Source organism: Bacillus rossius (assembly GCF_032445375.1).
Source record: "Bacillus rossius redtenbacheri isolate Brsri chromosome 9 unlocalized genomic scaffold, Brsri_v3 Brsri_v3_scf9_2, whole genome shotgun sequence".
Lineage (NCBI taxonomy): Eukaryota > Metazoa > Arthropoda > Insecta > Phasmatodea > Bacillidae > Bacillus > Bacillus rossius.
Genome location: NW_026962013.1, coordinates 20,939,528 through 20,961,222, shown reverse-complemented (window position 1 = coordinate 20,961,222; position 21,695 = coordinate 20,939,528). Strand labels below are relative to the sequence as shown.

General features: G+C 38.4%; 1 protein-coding gene across 4 annotated transcripts in view; it reads right to left on the bottom strand.

The window, feature by feature from the left end:
• LOC134542946 (disks large 1 tumor suppressor protein-like) overlaps positions 1-21,695 on the bottom strand; it is a 387,316-nt gene that overhangs the window by 208,725 nt on the left and 156,896 nt on the right. The gene's annotated exons all lie outside the window — the stretch shown is intronic.

Below are 21,695 nucleotides of genomic sequence, written 5' to 3'. Positions count from 1 at the left end.
GTTGAGTTCGTTAATAGGCACTATCCGACCAAAGGGGTAGAAATGGGCAAAGTTTATGAAAAAAACAGAAAAATCGCTGTGCTTTCCAAAATATGGAAAATTTCACACCCGTTTGAAAGTATTATAACTAGTAGGAGTAATACCAAAATCTTTTGTCTGGATATCTTTTTACACTACAAACCATTACTGCAAGGGGTGGAATAAACAGGGGTTGAATGAGAAAAAAATATTCATAATTCCCTTCGTAGGCAAACATCGAATTCGTACAAATTATATGCTAATCTGATAATTATTATCTAAAACTTGTGTACGAAACAATTTTTTATTAGACGAACCATTGCTGTAAGTTGTTGAAAAAATAACGGGTTAGAATTTAAAAAATTCAAATCATACTCCCTTAGTAGATACACTATCAGACCCGTTCAAATTGTCTGTAAATCTTATAATTTTTACCTAAAACCATTATCAATATTACAATAAATAATTAGTTAATTAGTATTACTCAGCAAAACCATTTACACAATTTAATAGCACGATAAAACAGTACTGGTTATTTAAATTTCATTTCTTTTTTCAAGTATTTAAGAATCCTAATGTTTTTGTTTTTATTTGAAATGTGATTAAAATAGAAATAAATAAAAGTAAATTAACAAAATTATTACTCACTACAAAATAACAGCTCAGGAATTCAATTATTAGTGATCAATCAATATTGATTAATTAACAATGAAACAATATATAACATATAAGTTGTTTAGTGAATATCAAAACTAGGATGATAATTGTCTAAAAAAAATTTTGATACGAGCAACCATAACTGAAAGGGGTGTAAAAAACAAGGGTTGCAAGGGTTGATAATAAGAAGGGTAGCAAGACAAATTGTCATTCATTACTTTTTTCGAATAGATATACTTACTATCAAATTCATTATTATTATTCATTAATTATAATATTGTAAAACTCATAAACTTTATCTAAAACCTTTGGCTGAAACAATTTTGGATGAAACGACCTATTACCGCAAAAAAGAGATTGCAATTTTTAAAAAATTAAAAACTCTCTTAGTTACAAATTTGTCGGCATTTATTAATAATCATCTTACGATCACCTTAAACCTTTGTCCAAAAACATTATACAACCTCGTATTAGTGCAAGGTATGAAACATAGTGTTACAAGATAATAAAAAAATTGCATAACTACCTTAGTAGGCATAATATGAAATTAGTTAAGACATTAAATTCTGGATGCATTAAGTTTAAATTATTCAAAATATTTTCGCTGCATGGAATATGAAAAAAATATTAAATCGATTTTTTTTAAATATTAGTTAGTTCTTCAAATTTTCCAGGAGTTTATAGAAGTTTCCAAAATATTTCCATAAGAAATAGGTACTTCGATATTTTTTTTAAATACTTTTCATTCTTTTGAATAATTATTCCTGCTATTGCATTTTTTAATTTTCAACTCTAAACTCCCAACTCTGAGACTGAATCCGGTGCTAGTGTTACGTAACACATTCCAGCTTTCATAAAACCATTAATTCACTGTTAGATTCCATTGAATACACGGAGAGGAACTAGTAAATAAAGGTACTTACATTTTCAACGCAAATATTAGAGCAACCCTTAAGAATTTTTTTTCTCTTTCCCTGGTATCTCAGGAGTTTCACTTTCTAACGCGCATGGCGGACATGCACGCATTAATTTTTCTTTTTTCCTGGGCGGGACGGAAAACAGAACTGCTGCAGTCGCGAGCGACGCGACGGGAGACGCTGAAAGCCTCTCGCCCCGCGCATAAACAACCTGGAGAGGAGAATTATGGGTTGGGGGAGGAGGGGAGAGAGAGCCTTTCTTCCGGCGAGAGGCGGTAGTGTTGTCTGCGTGGACCAGGTCACCTCTACCCCCTTTCACTCCCCCTCCCTCTCGCGTAAAGGCAAAATCTTCGGAGCGGCGGAGAAGGAGGGGACCTAAATGAATTACCGGGCAGGAGGAAGAAGGACCCCGGCGGGGAAGCGGACGGGTTTTAACTTGGTTACCGAAGGGGGTAGGATGTTGATAAGGGGGGAAGGCCGGAGACCAGGAGTCACACAGAGGAACCCGCGGGCAACTTGTTTCTCGATCATGCAGCGCGCGGGGACACTCTGCCAGCAATGCCCGGAGGGTAGACTGAGAGGGTAGCAAGGCGGAGGGGGAACTCGTCTTGGGCGCGAGAGTGACTTAACTTCCTTTCCCTAGGAAAGTAACACGATCATCCCTGCTCTCAAAAAAAAAAAAAAAACATATGAACACACCCCAATTAAGCAATTACGTATGCAACTCTTAAAATAAAATAAAAATACTCCATGCAGGTTCGGAATTGAGCAGTTTCAACAATTCTCCAGTGAAACATCATTTATTCTAAGTAGGTTTTTTTTTTAGAAGTTTCGGGTCTCGGGAGTAATTAATGCTGAACCTAACCTTGTATGATTATAATCATTGTTTTGAACATACGACATTGCTAGTTTGCACTCTTTGTCACAGAGAATCCCCGTATAACGGAAAAAGAAATATGATGACACATATACACAGAAAACACCAAAAAACAGCTGACATCAAACGTAAAAGGCACAGGCAGCACAGATGATAACTTGGATGAAATTAGGAAATTATCACAAACAGTCGGCTGACAAGAACGGGACATTTGCAAAATAAAACAGTAATTAACTCCCATCTGTTATTTTTAAGTGAGTAATAATTATGTTAGTGTTTATTTATTTATTTCTATTTGAATCAAATTTATAATAAATACAAAAACATTAAGATTCTTAAATACTTTAAAATTAATAAATGAAACAAATAAACCCTACTGTGTTATCTTGCTATTGAATTGTGTAAATGGTTTTGTTGAGTAATACTAATTGATATTATATATTATGTGATTGAGAATAAAATTTATCTAAGATGATTTACTTTTTTAAAAGTGTACAAATTGTAGTTAGAATTGTTTTCATGCTATAGTTAGGATCCTGAAAATCTTAATATAAAATTTTAAGGTGTAATAATTCCTACAGTGATAATTATTTATTGGTAATTTATTATTATTTGTATTGATTGATCAATAATAATTGATATCCTGAGCAGTTATTTTGAAGTGAGTAATGATATTGTTATTTATTTTTTATTTACAAATTGTATTCTTTATTTCTCTCTCTCTCCCCCTCTCTGTCTCTCTTTGTGCTGTTTGTGCTGTGCTGTTTTACCCCTTACGATATACTTACAAGTCGATGTTTTAACTGCCAAAGAAGTTTCATTTCTATCACATGTACCGAGTTACATGCACTGTTTTTTTTATTTTACTTGTTTGTGTCTTTTATGTGAAAAATATGGACGTTAATAAAAAAAAGGAAGATTGAAACTGCTATTAGCATGTATTTTAATGTGCTGTTAAATTTATTACGAGTTCTTTTTTTAAAATAACCCTCGAATATTGTATGCTTCATAAAATGTCGCAATTTCGTCGGACTTTGTTCATTAGCACCTATAAAACTAAGGTAGGAGTATATAAAATAAGTCAGGAGATAATATAAACACTTCATAATATAAATGAGCAAAACCATTATTTTAATTTTGGTTCCAGGTTGGCTATTAAAAAAAGGTCGTTTTACAGAAAATACTTTTTAAATTTACCGGAAAAGATAGAGCCCCTTAAACTCTAAGGCCTCCACTGCTACCCGCCGGACAGACTCCTCGTTTCGGCCAGACAGAAGGACGCAGAGGGGGGGAGGGGGGGGGCTGATAATAGCAGAGACGAAATGCGTTCGAAAGGCAACCCGAGAAGGAAAAAAAAAACACCAGCTTACGGCAACGTCCGCCGTATTTCCAACTTCCTTGGACCGGGAGGGAAGGGGGGGATGAATAGTAACCAGCCACCGTCACATTGAGGGCTTTAGCCAATTACATCTGGAGTACCTACATCAATATTCGTTTAAAAGTAATACTTTGAGTTAAAAACGTCACACAATTCACCGAAAATTCAGCCTGCACAAACACAATTTTTTCTGACGATAGTTCAGTGAGAAAAAGCGAAAACAAAAAAAAAGCAAAATATTACTAATTTTTTTACGATGTAGTAGTTCTCTCCGTAGACGATCGCGCTGGAAAAAATAAACCAACGTCGAAGTGGACAAAAGAGGGAACGAGAAGACTGGTAACGGGTGACAATGCTGACCATTATGATCGCACCGTCCCTGGACGATCGCTAGATTGACTTTCAACCTTCTCTCTTCATCTCCAAAGCCTAACCCTCTCTTGCTACTTCCCCCTTCCCCCCACCAACAACACACGCCAGTCCATTCTTTGCCTCCGCCAATTTTCCCGCAGGGCACGCGCTCCTATTCGCAGTCCCCCGAGACCAAATATTCCTACGTCATGGAATCCAAATAAAGAAGGGAAAAGGACAGATAGAAAAATAAAGCAGCATCCCCACCCCCTCCCTATTTCCCAGGCGGCACAAAACACACACACGCCCTTCACAAAAAAAGAAAAGGAAAGACAACGCGTAATGCGTCGAAGATAAGATCCCGGACATGCGAAACGACATCGTGACTGAACAGTGTATCGAAACGCTCGAGGTTACATAGTTCACGTCTGAGTCTAGCATTGACACTTTTATCATTTCATTAACGGCAGAATGCTGTTTCGGCGACACCTCATGCGGTATGCTTAATAGGATCTAAGATATCCGTCACTTTATACACTTTACACACCACACGAATTTGCTACCACTTGCAAAGAAAACTGACAAAAAGCTCAAAGAAAAAAAATTCAACTTTGATGCGCACAGACCTTCATAAATCTCCTAAAATATATTTTAGGTTTTTAATTTAATTGAAGGAAGTATAAATATATATAAGTAGATATCAAAAATATTTCCTCATATTCTTCGGTATTATTAAATTAAATAAAATCCTTTATTTTCAATGTAAAATGAAAAGAAATTAAACAGTTTTTTTGGGATTCCATTTACAGCAGGTGAAAGTAGGTAAAATATTGTTACGAACGTGAGCAGGGCCGCGGCGCGCGCAGGTTCGGAAATGGCTGGCGGCCCCGCACGGCCACTGACATCACGTACCGCCGCAACGTGAGACGTGCCGCGCGCGCCTGGTGGATTGCGGGGGTCGTTGCTTTCCCCCTCTCCGCTCCCCTTCGCACCCCGCGCGACGCTCTGCCGCGGCGCCATTACCTGACACCTGACAGCTGCGGAGTTCCGCGGGTCGCCACGCGAGCTGCCAACGCCTTTCTCAATAATCTGACGTCCCTCAGTGCGGAATGACGCGACTGGCCCCAGCCGCGCTCGCGACTTCTAGAAGTGGCGCCTGGGTCTATATAAGCCCAGGACGCCGGCCTCCGTGTGCAGTTCAGTCCCGGTGCGATAGTCCGGGCGATAGTGCCGCGGGTGCAGTGGAGTTCCTGGGCGAGTGTCGGAGCGAGAGTTCCGGGGCGAGAGAGTTCAATTCCGGGGGGATATAGTCTGGGCGATAGTGCCGCGGGTGCGGCGGAGTTCCGAGTGATGTTCCGAGCGAAGCGTCGAGCGGAGCCTCGGCGAAGGGGAAGTGCGACGGCGGCGGCGGAGTGCGGCGACGGAGGACCACGAGGGGTGCTGCGGCGAGAGGTGCGCCAGAGGTGCGGCCCAGCGAGGTGTGCGGTGTGTAAAATCCGAGTGACTGGTGAATACACATTTTTGAGTGTAAGTGATTATTAGGCATTTTTTAGAAGATTATTTGTTAGTGATTTGAATATTGGTAATCAATAAAACTTTGTAGTAAAATCTTTAATTGGACTATCCATTTACGAACCCAGTAGTTTTTTTTTCTTCCACAAAACGATTATTATTTATTTTTAATAATTCGTAACAATATGTTTTCAGAAAAACTTAAAAATCCATTAAACCAAAGTGCATAATTTTTTTCTTTTAATTTAAGAATGGTGGTAAAACAAATGTTTACATAAACAATTTCAAGATTATATAAAGTTCTTGTTCTGAAGGAGAGGTAAGCGGTAGAATGTGTATCCCGGAAATCACTTGCAGCAATTCCAAAGAGCCAAATGACTTAACAGCGCATGGCTTAACACGCCGGACCAACATAAAATTCTCAGCAAAAAAAAAATTATATTCTTCTCTAAATAGTTTAAACCAAGTGGCTATCCGCGTCTGTTTCCTAACTTATTTTAAACTACACAATGGACTCTGATGCGGTTTTCACCATCATTTTAAAAATTTATTCCGGAAGGATTATGTGTATTTACATTCATATTAAATTGAGATAGTTTTGTAATCAAGTCGTAAAAAGACACTTTTATGGCGTTTACATGGCGTGCGCCGACTAATACATGACTGATACATCAGATAATTACTACAGAATTGTAGGTCTTAAAAAGGCCTACAGAAAAGTCCACAATAGCATATGTCCCTCTTCTAAGGATGACACACAGTAACCAGGAATAGATTTGAGCATTGAATATTTTTTCCTTTTGCGTTTCACTTCTAAATAAAATCTGTCTGTGTTGTCTCATGAAAAAAAAAGATATCAACATTGTTTACAAAGAAATTTTTTAGTTATAGGCAGTACATGTACGTATATATTTTTGAAAAGACCGGAAACTTACGAGAACTTAATACTTATAAATACTTACATATGAAATCGGAAACTACGTAGAATTCGCGTCTATAAATTTATTTGAAAACACAATTTTCGTATATTTTTGGCATAATTTAAAGGATTCTACGTTAAATTTCGTGTACGAGTTTCGTATTATAAATATATCTGCCGCATGAGAACACATGATTTTGCTCGTTACCGCGGTTAGATGTTACGAATCTATGGTAAGTACTAAAAGGACTCGCTAAAATTTTTTAAAATTTATATTCCTCTGGAAAAAAAATATATTACTCATCCATTCAGATTTATAAAAATAAAAATAACATAACCCAGGCCGTAGGATTTCGTGGCCAGAGTCACTAACTACTTTTTGGCTTCTGGGCTGAGGTCACGCCCGCGGAAATGATGACGAACCCGACGTTGCGGGGCATTCCTTGTTGCAGCCATCTTCATAACTTCAGTCCAGACGCGATGTTTCTCGTGTGAAGTTACCGTGGCCATTGGCTGCAAACGTGATCTGAGCCGCATCGCGTAGCTGGAACAGCTCTCGCCGCACATTATAGGCGGCCAAGTCGCGGCGACCTGAGGGTGCGTCTCTACTACCGAAAAGAGCGCACACACGTGTCGCGGCGGCCAGACGTGTCGCCGCGACATGAAGGCGGTCGCAGCTACACACGCGGTCACAGCTGGCCGGCCGCCGCGACCGCGCGGGAGCTTCAAGGTTTACAGTGAATTCTGTAAGAAACGAAATTGTGATTGCAATCCTACTATCAAGATAAACTGACGCACAAAAAAAAAATATCCACCCTCCTCCCATTCATGTAAGTGCATAACCGTGCAAAAAAACACCATACAAAGGACCCGACGCGAAAAACACCGGCGTTGACAACGTCTTCACTTCGGTTCCGACGCGACCCCAAGAACGAGGCGAAGGCAAGGTAAACTAAATTTCCAAGGGCTTCGTTCACAAAGAATAAAAATATCGCTGCTCTCTCGACCGAAGGGAAACGCAGATTTAGTTTACACTGTACACAATTCTTTTCTTATGCCACGAGACTTTACAAAAAAAAATGCTTATACATCTAACTGAAAAAAAAAAGTTTCGCCATGAATAAAACTTCGTTTTTTATATAGGCATGCTTCTAAATTCCTCCAGAACTAACAGCAACATTACAACATCCCAAGAAATGAACAATGTTCACGCCATTAAACTAATAAATATATATATATATATATATATATATATTTGTGTGTGTGTGTGTGTCTGTGTGAACACTAAGTTTCTGTTCAGGGGAACGGTACTGAATACGTATTTAAGACGTCGCGCTCCTCTACGGACACACACACACACACACACACACACACACACACACGACAGCGTAGCCCCAGCTGTGACCGGGGTTCGCGCATCCCGTAGTTCCAATAAGGAATACGCTTTTATTTCATTTTATTTTTTAAGTAAGTATTTTTTTCTACGCTTCCCTCGCCACGCGCCTGCTCGAACAACGCAACCGCCAACAGGGCCAAAGACATTCTTGATGGCAGGCCAAATTGAGTTTTACGCTTCCCTCCCCTTTCTCCTCCCTTCCTCCCTCCACCAAAACCCATCGTCTCTTGCTTTTTTTTTTATTATATTCCACTTTGCGATGTTCCCTTCACAACCCATCCCAGCTTCCCTTCCTCGTTCTCAAATCCCACATATTTTCCCCCCTTTTGCACATTTTTTCCCCCCCTTCTTTTACCGACTCTTTCCGTCGGAGCCTGTAATTTTTCCTCGTCTTTCATCTCCGGAGGAATCGCGAGAGGTTCTAAATATCACGCCCTGAGCCCTCGTCGGCCCGTCTTCCCGAGGTGCTAGGCGCATTACGTCAGCCACTACCCCGCTCCCATAAACCCCCCCCCCCCAATCCCCCCCAAAACAAAAAAAAACACTCTTCCCCTTGCGGCACGCTTCCCTTTCAATCTACTGGTGGCGGCGTGCTAGCGAGGGCTAGCAGACGCCAAATACGTTAACTCCCCCCCCCCCCCCCCTTTCCATCCGATAGTATATACGACACTGGTAAACAAGGAGCAACGAAAATTTTTTAAAGATTCGTTTAGTCGTAGACGATTTTAAAGGGTGAGAGATAGCTCAGTCCAGACATATTTTAAGCCAATACAATTTCTCGTTTGATACTAAAAATTTTGTGCACAAGCAATTATAGATTTGCAAAGACGATAAAGCAGTGTCTATGGACAGTTAAATCGTGCAAATTAAGAGACAGAAAATTTGTTTCGGCATACCAGCCGTTTGAACCAAAGATGGCCGTCTTTTGGAAAAAAAATCCCTCCAAACGAAGGGGAATTGGTCACGTGAATGGCGAGCTCAATCCGATGGCGGTTCGAGCCACGCCTCCTGGAATTCTACTCGCGATATACGGATCGTCGAGCCGACAGGTTGGTAAGCACGGAGCCTAATGTCCTAGTGACGGGATAATTGTTTTGCGAGGAGTGCTCTACCCCAGCCACATGGTTGTAGGCGAGGCGAGGTAGACGTGCTTTATGACGGCAGTCTCTGGCCGCAGAACATTCTCGCACAGATCACGACCACGCCTCGAATTTTAGGGGGGGGGGGGGGAAGCGAGTACAAAGCAATGGCCGTTGCCATGTAGACGCAGAAGGTATCAACAATTAAAAATCCCGTTTCCATGGATACCAATAAAGTTTCAACAACGCAATAGCAAAATTATGTGTGTGTGTGTGTATATATATATATACATATAAATCAGTTATGACTTGATGGTACTATGTCAGAAACTGTCGTGAAAGTGCCGACAACTTTACAATGTTTCAACTCAATCGGATAAACGATGCGCGAACGCATATAAGACGAACACACAAACATTAATTTTTTATATATATAAGGTTGAAATGCTTTGCAGTTTCATTCCAAATTTTGCTATGGTTTGACGTACCTATCTTAGAAAGTAGTTGTAATTTATGTTCTTGGATTTGCTAGAGTAATATCATGTTTATTATGTGCACTAAAATTTTTTTTCCATTCAAAGTGGAGACTAATCAAAAGTATCGCAAGTTATTAATATAATTTAATGATAGTCATGTTATAATATATTCATTCGTTATTTAGGCTGGAAACGGTTTACAAAGATGCAACTTTGATAATAAATTTATTTGGTATGGTTATTTATAATGTTAAAAGTATAACTATTTTTTATATATTGTAAAATTTGTAATGGATGGTGTGATTTGTCAGCAGTGAATATCCATTGATGCAATATGTATTTTCTAACACTGTTAGGAAGAATTAAGTCCAGACTGAGTCATCGACAGAGATAGGTGGCTGATTTGAATTCAAGCCACAAACAGTTAATATTTGTTTACGAATGTTCAAAAAATATATATAGTACTAATATATGTCGTATATATATCACATATAAAAATATATATCGTGTATATATATCAACCGAGCATACACCGTACATATATTATGATTGTATATGCCAGTATTTTATTACTTCGACGATATCGTACGTTTATTGACTCAATAAGGATTATTGTACAACCAAGCACAATATACGGTTGACATTGTTATTGAAGAAAATAAGGACTGTCTAGTAAAAACCAATGTATTAAAGAAAAACGTTTTGTATTGTGTGTAGACCCAGTGATTCCCTGAATTTTCAGTGTCCCTGCATACATTTGACATTATTATTTGTACGACATCGTTCAGTTCCCGTACCAGCGAGCTCGAATCGGCGTCAATGTTACAAAACTTGGCGAAGTTACACAGCGGAATAATCGTGGGCTTACAGCTGCGGAACTATCGTCGATGACTCTAGATGTGGGGAACCGAGTAGATAAGTAACATTACTTACATTATACCTATCCTTTTATTCTCATCATCTATTATGGAGTACTGCTCAAGGGGGATAAGGCTCCGCTATTTTTTGCTATAATTCCAATTTTGAACTTTTTACCCCCATTTTTGCCATGTCAAGGCATAAATCATATCTCCCAGACCTTCTATACCTTGTTACAACTAAATATTTACTAACAGGCTCTAGTCTGTAAGCGAAATATATGATGAATACAATTTTCAATAAAATTGACGAGTAAAATATTCCGAGAACGCACCCCTCACCTCCCGTACGTACACACTATTTTTATCGTCATAGGCAAGATCTCTAAAATACTATATCGCTATACGGCTCAGTTTTTTTTCTCTTACTTTGAACGACCGTCATTGGGAGAGCATAAAAATTTCGCTAAGAAATAAACTGAGATATTTACGACGCCGTTTCCTGAGAAACCGGAATAAGAACGGAACAGGACCATAAACGTCTATGCCTATAATGTATACACACGTAATATGTGTAAACACAAATAAACCAAGTTTCGATGTTTTTTCCCTATTCCGCAGATGGTAAAAAAGGTACTAATTCAGATAAATCTAACCATGGTTGCGCAACAGGAGTCGTCGAAATGTCACAATTATTTTTTTCGCTAAAGTAATATCAGTTATATACACACGTTACCCCCCCCCCCTCTTTTCTTTTGTAAGCGTATAAAAATCGATAGGTACTTTCAGAATGAATATAAACAAATTTAAGTGAAGACATACCTACTAATGCACTGCCACACATTTTTAAAACACCCATTCAAAACACTGAACTTTTTGTAAGACGTTGAGGGGGGAGGGATAGGAACATAAAGTCGCCATCTTGGTTTCAACAGTTTTAGAATAAGTATAACAAATTTTTTATCATTGAGTTATGAAAAATAAATCGCCTTCGTTAAGACAGAAATCACACACTACGTGATTTTAAAATACCGTAAAATATTGTATATTGACAGAATTTTTACAGTTGTAGTCATTCCCAAAAATTAGTTAGACACTTAACGCCAATGACGTAACAGATGAAATTATTATCTACGCTTACACTGTTAAAATCAAGGATTCCATAATATTGTATAAATTATATAATATGCTTTAACGACGCCAAATTTTAAAAATTAAAAAAAAACCTAAATTTGTTTTGGATTAAAAACTATTGAAACCAAGATTATCATTCGGTACCTCCTCCTCACGCACTTAAGTCGAGTAACTAAGATATTCGACTTACTTCCAAAAGAGTGGTCTTACACAAAAAAAAAATCTGTACTTTTACAAAAAATTCCTTTGGAAAGCACATGCCAAGAAATAGTTTTTAATATTACGGGAAATATATTGTAAGTTAGAACCACATATGGCTATGGTTATTTTTGCATATATGAAATACGTTTTTCGAGATAGTACTGAGTATTTCTTACAAAAAAAAAGATAACGCAAACTTTTATATTTTATTGAAGTTTCATACAAAAAAAACACGGAACAGATTGACTTTATTTGATTAATAATGCTTTTTAATGTGCGCATTCAATACTGTAGAGCTATTCAGGGAACTGTTTACAAATAACTTTAATTATCGGAGGTACTGGGACAACACAAAACATAAATGCCCGGGTAAATATCCAAACCTAGTATTACTGCGAACACTATTTTTTAGTGATACAGTTGTTTTCATGTAAACGTACAAATGCACAATTATCTGTAATTTTACACGAATATGTTTGTTCCATTTATAAAAATGGAGTGTGGCTGTTTCATGGACACGGCCGTGTGTTGTACCTGAATACGTGTACGTAACAGGTAATATTTTCTAAACAAAATATAAAATACGCTATTTTTTATTTTAACATTATATATTCACTGTAAATATTTTGAAATAATGTATTATTTATGCAATCGATATATTTTGACGAGAGCTGACGACTGAAACTCCGAGTCAAAATTTATACTAAATGGAAATCTCGAAACGCAACTAAATGACCTCAAAATGGCGGTGCTTCCCCCTCCACCGCGCGCGATGCGTCACAGTCCTCACTTAGCGTAACACATTCTTTGAACCTTTATCTATCCAATGGGGTAATTAAATCTTGGATGGAGATGATAGATATGTAGCTGCAACACCAAACTGTATCCCCCGATTTTGTCATCATTCCTTTTTTTTTAATTGCCTCCCACTATGGAAGCAATTTTAAAGACGTATTCACGTCAGAAAAAATTTACATTGTACGCCCGAGTATGAACACGTTCATTTCACTCTCAGTTTGTGAGTAGCGAATTTATTTTCCCTCTCTTTGCAAAATCATCCGGATAAGCGTACACGGACTGTATTATTTGACGTAATATGACAAGGCGCACGACGCTGGTTGCCGTGTCAGGCGGACACGAGGAATAAGTGCGTCCTCCGGGAAATACGGAGACAGTCGTCAATATTGCAGGCGAAGCGAGGCCCGCCTGTTCCCCGCACAAATTGCTTCTGACGGAGTGAGTCCGTCGCCGTGGGAATAAAAAAAGCGACGGGAAGAAGAACTACCCCTAAAATTCAGGGGCGTGGACGTGTTACGTTCTTCCCGGCGAGCGACGTATCACGGAAAAGTACCCGCGATGCTCTGAACCATATTATCTTTGTTTTGGAAAACTTTTGTGTTTGTTTCGTATTTTCGTTTTGTCGTATTTTTGTCTCGTTTCAACTGTTGTGCTGAATTTTTTTGGGTTCAATTTTTTTGTGCTGTAATCATGTTTGGTTTTTTTTTTTTTCGTTCTCTTCTGTTTTTGGAAAACTATTGTGTTTGTTTCGTCTTTTCGTTTTGTCGTATTTTTGTCTCGTTTCAACTGTTGTGCTGAATTTTTTTGGGTTCAATATTTTTGTGCTGTAATCATTTTTTTTTTTTTTTTCGTTCTATTCTGTTTTTGGAAAACTATTGTGTTTGTTTCGTATTTTCGTTTTGTCGTATTTTTGTCTCGTTTCAAATGTTGTGCTGAATTTTTTTGGGTTCAATATTTTTGTGCTGTCATCATTTGTGGGGGGGTTTTCGTTCTCTTAGACCATTTTTCTTTGTTTGTCGACCATATTCCTGTTATGGAATATTATGTGGTGTTTATATCCTGTTGACAACAGAAATTTTTTGCTTAATTTGTTTTTTTTGTCTTTTGGGTGTTTTTTAGTTTTCTTCTACAGACATACATGTGCTTAGCAATGGCGTATGTCCAAAAGCTTACATCAAGTCATGCTCTGAACCACAATATTCACAAACGTAATCACAGGCGGAGTTACAAAGATCGAGTGCGAAGATCAAATCGAGCTAAGAGAATAGATTGTATTATTGATACGTTTAAGTTATAAATTAATTCATGCTTCCTAAAATGTTTGAAATAAAACTAGATATACTGAGTCGTTGTAAGAATGATTTGATATTGCATGTAGCATTTTGTAATTGCTGCTTTTGAATAAAAGGATTGAAAAACCGCAAAAAACATGGCAATAGCACTAAATTCAATACTAACATAAAAAACGAGATTGTCAGTACGCTGATTCATGCATGAAACATTTTTATTAGAGCAATAGGTCTAAAATTACACAACATCGGTGAAGACTGCTGCCACAGACATTTTGTTTAAAATTACACATTTCTTTTACACTGCAGAAACCCTACGTTGTACGTTATTAAAACTGTTTTGTGCTTGCTTAAATATACATGTTCTCGTCCAAAAAATTTTTTTTTCCAATACCGGCTATGGCGCTATAAAACTAAAATACTTTACCGATTTCGCGAAGGAAAAAAACTGCGAGCAAGTCTTTCATTACTCGCCAATGTTGTGTAACACCTAACCTCGGTAACGAGCAAATATATGTGTTCTCATGTTGCACATATACTTATAAATAGGAAACCCCGACACGAAATTTAACATAGAATTCTTTAAAATAATGCCGAACGTGATAAATTTATACGTAAATTTATTTTCAACTACATTTACTTGACGTGAATCGCATTTAGTTTCCGCAACCGTAGCTAGAATTTGCTGACGGATCAGCTACGTTGATTAGAGTATCCTTCTATTTACCGACCGAAATTTTAAACTATATACTGAAACGGCTCCGGTAAAAGCGCAAAAGACTTGAAAAAATAATTAACTCCGGGTTTGGATCTTATTTTCGACAAGAAATGTTATTAAAACACTGCCCATCAGGTTAAAATTCATTTAACAGTTGATATTATAAAGTTTCCTTTGGCTTTGTGAACTTTGGTTAGCGCCATAGGCCAATGATGGTAGAACTGTGGTTACAAAATTACATTCCATGCGACTACCGTTCCATACACGAAATTACTCCTACCAAATGCCGTATACCGAGAGCTAAGATGTTACATTTAAAAAACACTTTCGTATTTCATTCCTTCAGCCAATCAGAACATTACAGGCAATTACAAGCGGCAGCAAGGAAAATGCAACATTTTGACCTGCTCAGTGTTGCTATTTAGCTATAGGTAAGCATACGTTTGTGTGAGTTTTACTTTTATAAAAAGCCACGTGAACGAAAAAAAAAAAGCTAAGAGAAAATCTTTAAATCTAAAATAACTCGAAGTTACTTTTTCGGTTTAGAGAGACATTGGGAATAAAGTTTCAAGATTATGACGAAAAAGGTACGGCGAATTACCTAATAAAATAAAATCTGTTTTGAAGTGGAGCCCCACAGAATTCTACAGAAAATGATTAATTTTTTCTAGACGTTTTTTGTCTAAGGAGTGTCAGTTCTGTCGTTTATACTGAAAGAAGAGCCGACACTTCGTTTCCCGCGAAGACCCTGCTGTGATGACATTGTCGAAGTCGCTTGGAAAGTTCGGAAGGAAGAAAAAAAAACACGTCGCGACGAAATGAAGATGCCCACGACGAGCGATAACTTTTAAGTACCTACGTCGAATAGAGTTGAGGAAACTCGGAGAAAAACTACACGGAAAAAAAAAACAACAAGAAGAGCGAGTCCTGCATGCGTGACAGAACGCGATAGTCGTGCTACTACGTGTATCATCTCGGCCGATTAAGTTTTTGGTAACTAGTTGATTCGCCGATGGCAAGGAATTTTTATTTTATATTAATAATCTGGTTAAAGACATTTTACTTTTATGGTGAAGTAAGAAAATTGTTTTAAAAAGTAAAATAAATTTGTTTGAAGACATTAATTAAAATTAAATAATTACCAAGTAAAAGCATTTCTTCGATTGTATTTTTTTTCGTCGATGCCGGCTTACGGATATTAAAAAAACAGCAATAAAAATAATATACAAAGATACCCGAAGAACTGACAAAGAAAGACGAACACACAAACACACAGAAAACATGGCACAATCAGCCGAAGGACTTATTAGCCAGAACAATATCGCAGCACAGATGAACTCAGTGGGCTGAAAACGACGATGCAGTTGCAACAAAAAACTGTAAATGCAGACAAACAACAACAACAACAACCTTGGAGACAGAAGGAACCCAACAAATATACTCAAAAAAAAAAAAATAATCTGGACAACTCCAGGACAATACAGCAACGCGCGCGCGAACGCGGCGATGAAATTAAGCAAGTGTTCTGGCGAACACAACGACGGACGACAGCACAGACAGAAAACAGGATTAATTCGAACACAAAACGCAGGACGAGCGTCGACGTTCCGGAACTTTCTCCGCGCGGATGGTTACACACGGTTCGCGCGCCGGGGAAATCTCGTTCCTGGGGGGCACGCAGCACGCCGCAAGTTCGCCAAGATAACTCTTGCGAGCTTCGGGGCGGTAATTGCGCACCTGATATTTATGCAAACTGCAAAACACACGCGGTCGTCGTAATGAGACATGCCTCTCCGCGGAGCTGGCGAGCAGGCGCGCGCGCGGGGTTATCATCGCCCGCGTGCCGCGAGCCCAGTCCTGCGAGGAATTAAACACGACCCTTCCCTCGCATCACGCCACTTCTTCCTCCTCGCCACACCCCCATCCCACCCCCCACCACCACCACCACCATCACAGCCCGCCCTGAAAGTGTGATTGGCTGCTCGCAGACGAGCCGTCACGAAACTTTTCCCCGTGCGTTTGATGTCGTACGTCCCGTCCCAGGTCATTATTTTATATTTACGTTCCGCGCGGTTTAAATCGCCGACTTTTTGAGAAGCTGAACTTTCACAAAATGAAAAATGTATATATACATCACATACATCTTGGATAATTGGCTTCCAAATTTGCATTTGTAACGTTTTTTTTTTTTTTTTTTTTTTTTTTTTTTTTTTTTTGGTGAGATATGGACAAGGAGAGTTAAATGGAATATAATAACTGTAACTTTTTGTTTAGGTTTAAAGTCAATTTTACTGGCTTCTACTTTTAAAATCCTCAGAATTTTTATATTTATATTTTTTTATGAAAGAAAGTTAAACCATACCAGGCAGTGGCCAGCCAGAAGCATTGCCTTTAAACCCAAAAAAATGTTCAGTTATTTATTCCATTTGATTCTCCTTATCCACAGTACACAAAAATTTTAAAAAAATGTAACTTCGGCAGCTAATAATGCAAAAACGCATGCACTACACACACGCATAAACACACGCTTTTTGTTGAAGTTCGGTCACTCAGCAAGTCTACAAGTTCAACCGTGTTAAAAGTAAATATAAAGTAATGACCTGAAATGGGACATACACCCTCAACAAACAACCATTTTGGTAATCAGATACGAAAGATTGTTCGTAAAATTTCAGTTACAATTAAGTCAAGTTATTCAGAAAGAGACGCGGCCGCCACGCTCTTTAAAAGCTAAACTTCACACTTCAGTAATTCCCTTGAACAATAAAACTTAACAAAAATCCACACAACGGACGTCCCCACTAAGCTCACAATTGTAAAAAAAAAAATTAAAAAAAAATAAAAAAAAAACTTGCAAAGAGTGTTACAGTTTCCCATGACTTTATACTTTCTACTTTACTCCTCCTACCCTTTTACAGCCATCGAGCGCCCCATTCCTGTGCATTGCACTTTTAGTTACGCTCCGGTGAGTTCTTGCCTCAATTACCCTACAGGCTGTAAATAAGTTACAATATAAAAAATTAAAAAAAAAGACATACGACCAATTCTGGGTAGTTAAACACTACTTGCATAGATGAAGATGGAAATCCCACTGTTACTAACAGATAACTTACCTCATTGACCAACTATTTTTCTTTGGTTAGCTTATAAATATGTTCTGATCATATCTGACGCTAGTTATCTCGGGTTTACACTTCTGTAGCGTGGATGACTTCTGAATAACATCATTCAATTAACTACAATTTACTCAGACTATTGTTCGAAAACGCGTTTTCTAGAGTATCTGAGCACATCTTGTGACTACCCAGACTAAGGCAATACTTAACCGATAAGAGCGAAGATCCATAGATCCAGAAAATGCCCAATATTACATTGAACTTCCACATACTTGTCCACCCCCTTCTTCACAGAGTTTACTCTGGTGGTGTCAGAACCTCAGACCATTACATTAAGGGGTCAGTAATGATTATATAACCCTTACATACCAATACAAATCACCACCAAAACAACACATTTATTGAAACAGAGTTAATAAGAAAGTGTTTTCTTGCACTGCGGATTGCACTGCTATTAGTTTCATTATTATTACGTCACCAACACTGCGATTCTGAATTTTTTTTAATTTGTAACGAAACCTTATTGATTTTGATGTTAGTGAAAATCAGATATGGACTATTCAAATCTCACGAATTTATGATAAAAACCCATGTCGGTTTTTTAATACATTAAGATAGTAGGTACATAACACGAAAAATTAATATTCTCTAAGTATGATACTGTTAATTTCCCAGTATTTTCTAGTGTATAGAGTTTTTTTTTAATTTCTGAGTTATTTCTCTTTTTAACATTTTATGTCTGCAGGAACCATAAAATTATTACTCAAGAAATTTATTTAATAATAAGTACAAGGGCAATCGTTATTTTATTCGGAGACTATAAAGTGAAAAATAAATGTATCTTCGTGGGTGTAAAGTAAAAAATTTTAATTTTCATACATATATTTTGCGTATTATAATAAGGTTTCTAACACGCACGTCTATTTATTACATTTTTAAAACTATTAACTGCTGCGTAACAGAAAAACAAGACTGTCTCTTAGCATGAATTTCATATATATCATTAAATAAATTTTCTGGAAGCTTGGTCGCCTTAAGAACTTAAACATCTTTCACTTGAGAGCTTAACTATAGGCACTTAGTAGATACCAACAGCAATATTTATGGTACCGACGCATTTACGTGGCCCCCTTTTTTTTATCTTTCTGTACTTTTCCTTTTTTTTAGTTTGCTTATTGCTGCTCGCTGGTTGCCTTTTTGGCGTTCTTCTTTCATTTCTTTCTTCTTCCCTTCCTTCGTCCTGGTTACAGCGAGTCTGGCCCCTGCGCCGAGTTCTCACGGTATTCCCTACCGGCTTGCGGGTTGCCTACCTGTCAGGACAAGCCACTCCTTACATCAGACCTACCCTGCCGCGTGGCTTGTTTCAAAGACAGTCAGTCGTCGACTGAACTGTTGACTTTGCACAGTGTCTTTCACCAAGGTTTCTGTAACTCTATTAACTCAGTTATGTTTAAACTTCGACAAGACGCCTTTAAACTTTCGTGCTGTGTCAATCATTGCTCAGTCTCGTAAACATTTTTTTTCCCGTTTCTGCATAGCTAAGTGATGCAACCTTTGGCGTGCGAAGATTTCATCAGCACTGATTTAACGTATCGTAAATTCGAGTAATTATCCGTGATTTCGTTACCAGTACATTCTCTATTATTTAAGATTTTAAAGTCGTTATTTTTGCTACTCCAACATGCGCATTTCATGAGTATTTTAAGAAACATAATACCCCAAATTCCTTATTTCACATTGGTATTTCAAACTTTACGGGAAGCATTACACTGTCGCAGTAGCGATTGTACGCGTGTGTATACCGTTTATAAACACGCACGCTCGCGCAAACCTACACACGCAGTTCAGAGTCTGGCGCTTAGAGGCGATACCGCGTCGGAAACACCAGCGAGCGTTCGCACCTAACCATTCCACGTCACCAGCACAAACACACGCCCCTGCCTAGGCGGAGCTCTTGAGCTGCTGATAGTCCATCCACTCGTTTTCAGTCGCAACATCGCCGTCGTCACACGCCTAGTTTCGCGCGGGGGAGAGACACCAGCTCTCCGACAGCGGGCACAGATGACTGATGACGTCGTCAGGGGAGGAGGAGAAGGGGAAGAAAAGGAGGGTGGGGGTGGGACATGAGCGCAGCATACCCCGCTACCAGGACCTGAACCAGCGGCGCGCATGATTAAGTTCGCGTTTGATGGATGACCCCCCGGGAAGCAGGCGACACCCTAGTCTGTAGGTGTGTAGCTACTGTCCCTCGCGCGGGGCGGAACAGAAAACGAGGACATGACGTGTAAACGATCGGGCAGTATGCCGTGAAAACCGGGGCTCTGGGTATCAGCTCGACGATTAAGTTTAACACATACACACATACATGTACTGGAAAACTTCAACGGAGAAGAATAAATATCCAACAGATAAACTTCACGCGCAACAATTTAGATAATTGTTGTACACTCTTTTTAAGATAAGGCGATACCTTTTAGATAAACATTTCAGCAAACACACAGGCTTTGAGATGAAAAACAAACTCAGATTCGTGTAGCACCATACTGGCTACTAACGTGTCAGGGATTATTTAGTTAGTTTAAATAATAGTTTGAATTTTATAAACGGAAATAAGATTATTTTAACTAATTTTTATAGGAATATTCAGCTTACAAAGAAAGAATGTTCTTTGTAGCTCCTTACCTTTAACAGAATGTATTTGCTCTACCGTTAAATAGGAAGGTACGATCATTCCCCCCTTGCCGCCAAAACTTTATGTGTCTACTGGTCGTGCCTGGTTCGCTGACTGGACATGCCTAGCTAATAAGTAACTCGACATGTCGGCCACAAACTGAGTGTACCTGGAAACTGATTATGAGTCTGGCTACTGCACAGACATGCCTAGCTACCAACTGAGTGAGCCTTGCCACCTACTGGACGTGCGTTTCTGAACAATGAATAGACGTGTCTGGCCACCGTAAGGACCTACCTTGCCACCAACTTGACTTGTTAGCTTGACCAACCTATCTGACGTTCCTAGACAACCTACTGGATGCGACTGGGCACTGTTCGGACGTGCCTGGTTAATATTCTGTCATGTAGATCTTCCCTGAAAACACATGTTAAGTATGCAAAGGATTTGCTTCGCCTTCTAAGAAGGTTGTAGAAATCGAGAAATGCAAGTAATTTGCTGCTTTTTTTTTTTTTGTAGAAATTAAATAGTAAATTTTTATTTGTAATTTTGTTGTTTTATTTTTTTAATCTGTCGCTTTTTTCGCTTCTGTTGATTTATAATTTTTTTCCGAATTTTTAGGTTAGTATTTACGAATTTCCAAGATGGCGGCCAAGATGGTGTCTGTAGCTTTCTGACAATGGTAGATAAATATTTGAAGCTTTTTTTTAGGATTTTTTTACCAAGTTTTATTAAATAAGTTTTTCTAAAATAAACATTTTTCATTTACCAAGGATCGAACCAAGGACAGGAATCGATTGAATCGATCGGAGGCTGTAAGATGAGGAATTTGTGCCTCTTTAAAAAAAATTCCGTAATATTTTGAAATACTTTTTTTTTGTATCGAGCAAAGATCGAACCAAGGACAAGAATCGATCAAAACTAATTGCCGGCTAGTAGATTAGGATTTTATACCAATTTTTTTAGAATTTTTTACTAAATTATATATAAAAATATATATATAATGTTGGCAGGCTTTCGCGGCCATTTTTCTGAAGTAGCTTGGCTTCTGCTGGGTTGTATGTAGCCGCGTTCCTTGACGAATAATCCACCGACGTTTCGGTCGGCATTGCATGCAGTCACCATCATCAGGGGGCCGTTTACCTACTGCTTCCTGATGATGGCGAATGCAACGTCGACCCGAAACGTCAGCGAGTTGTTCGCCAAAGGAACCGCGGCTACAACCCAGAAGCCAAGCTATACTTTAACACCTGATGTTATAGGGAAACCTGTATTTCACGAATACATTTCGTGTCAAGGTATCTCACAAAACACTGTAGCTTTTTCTAAGA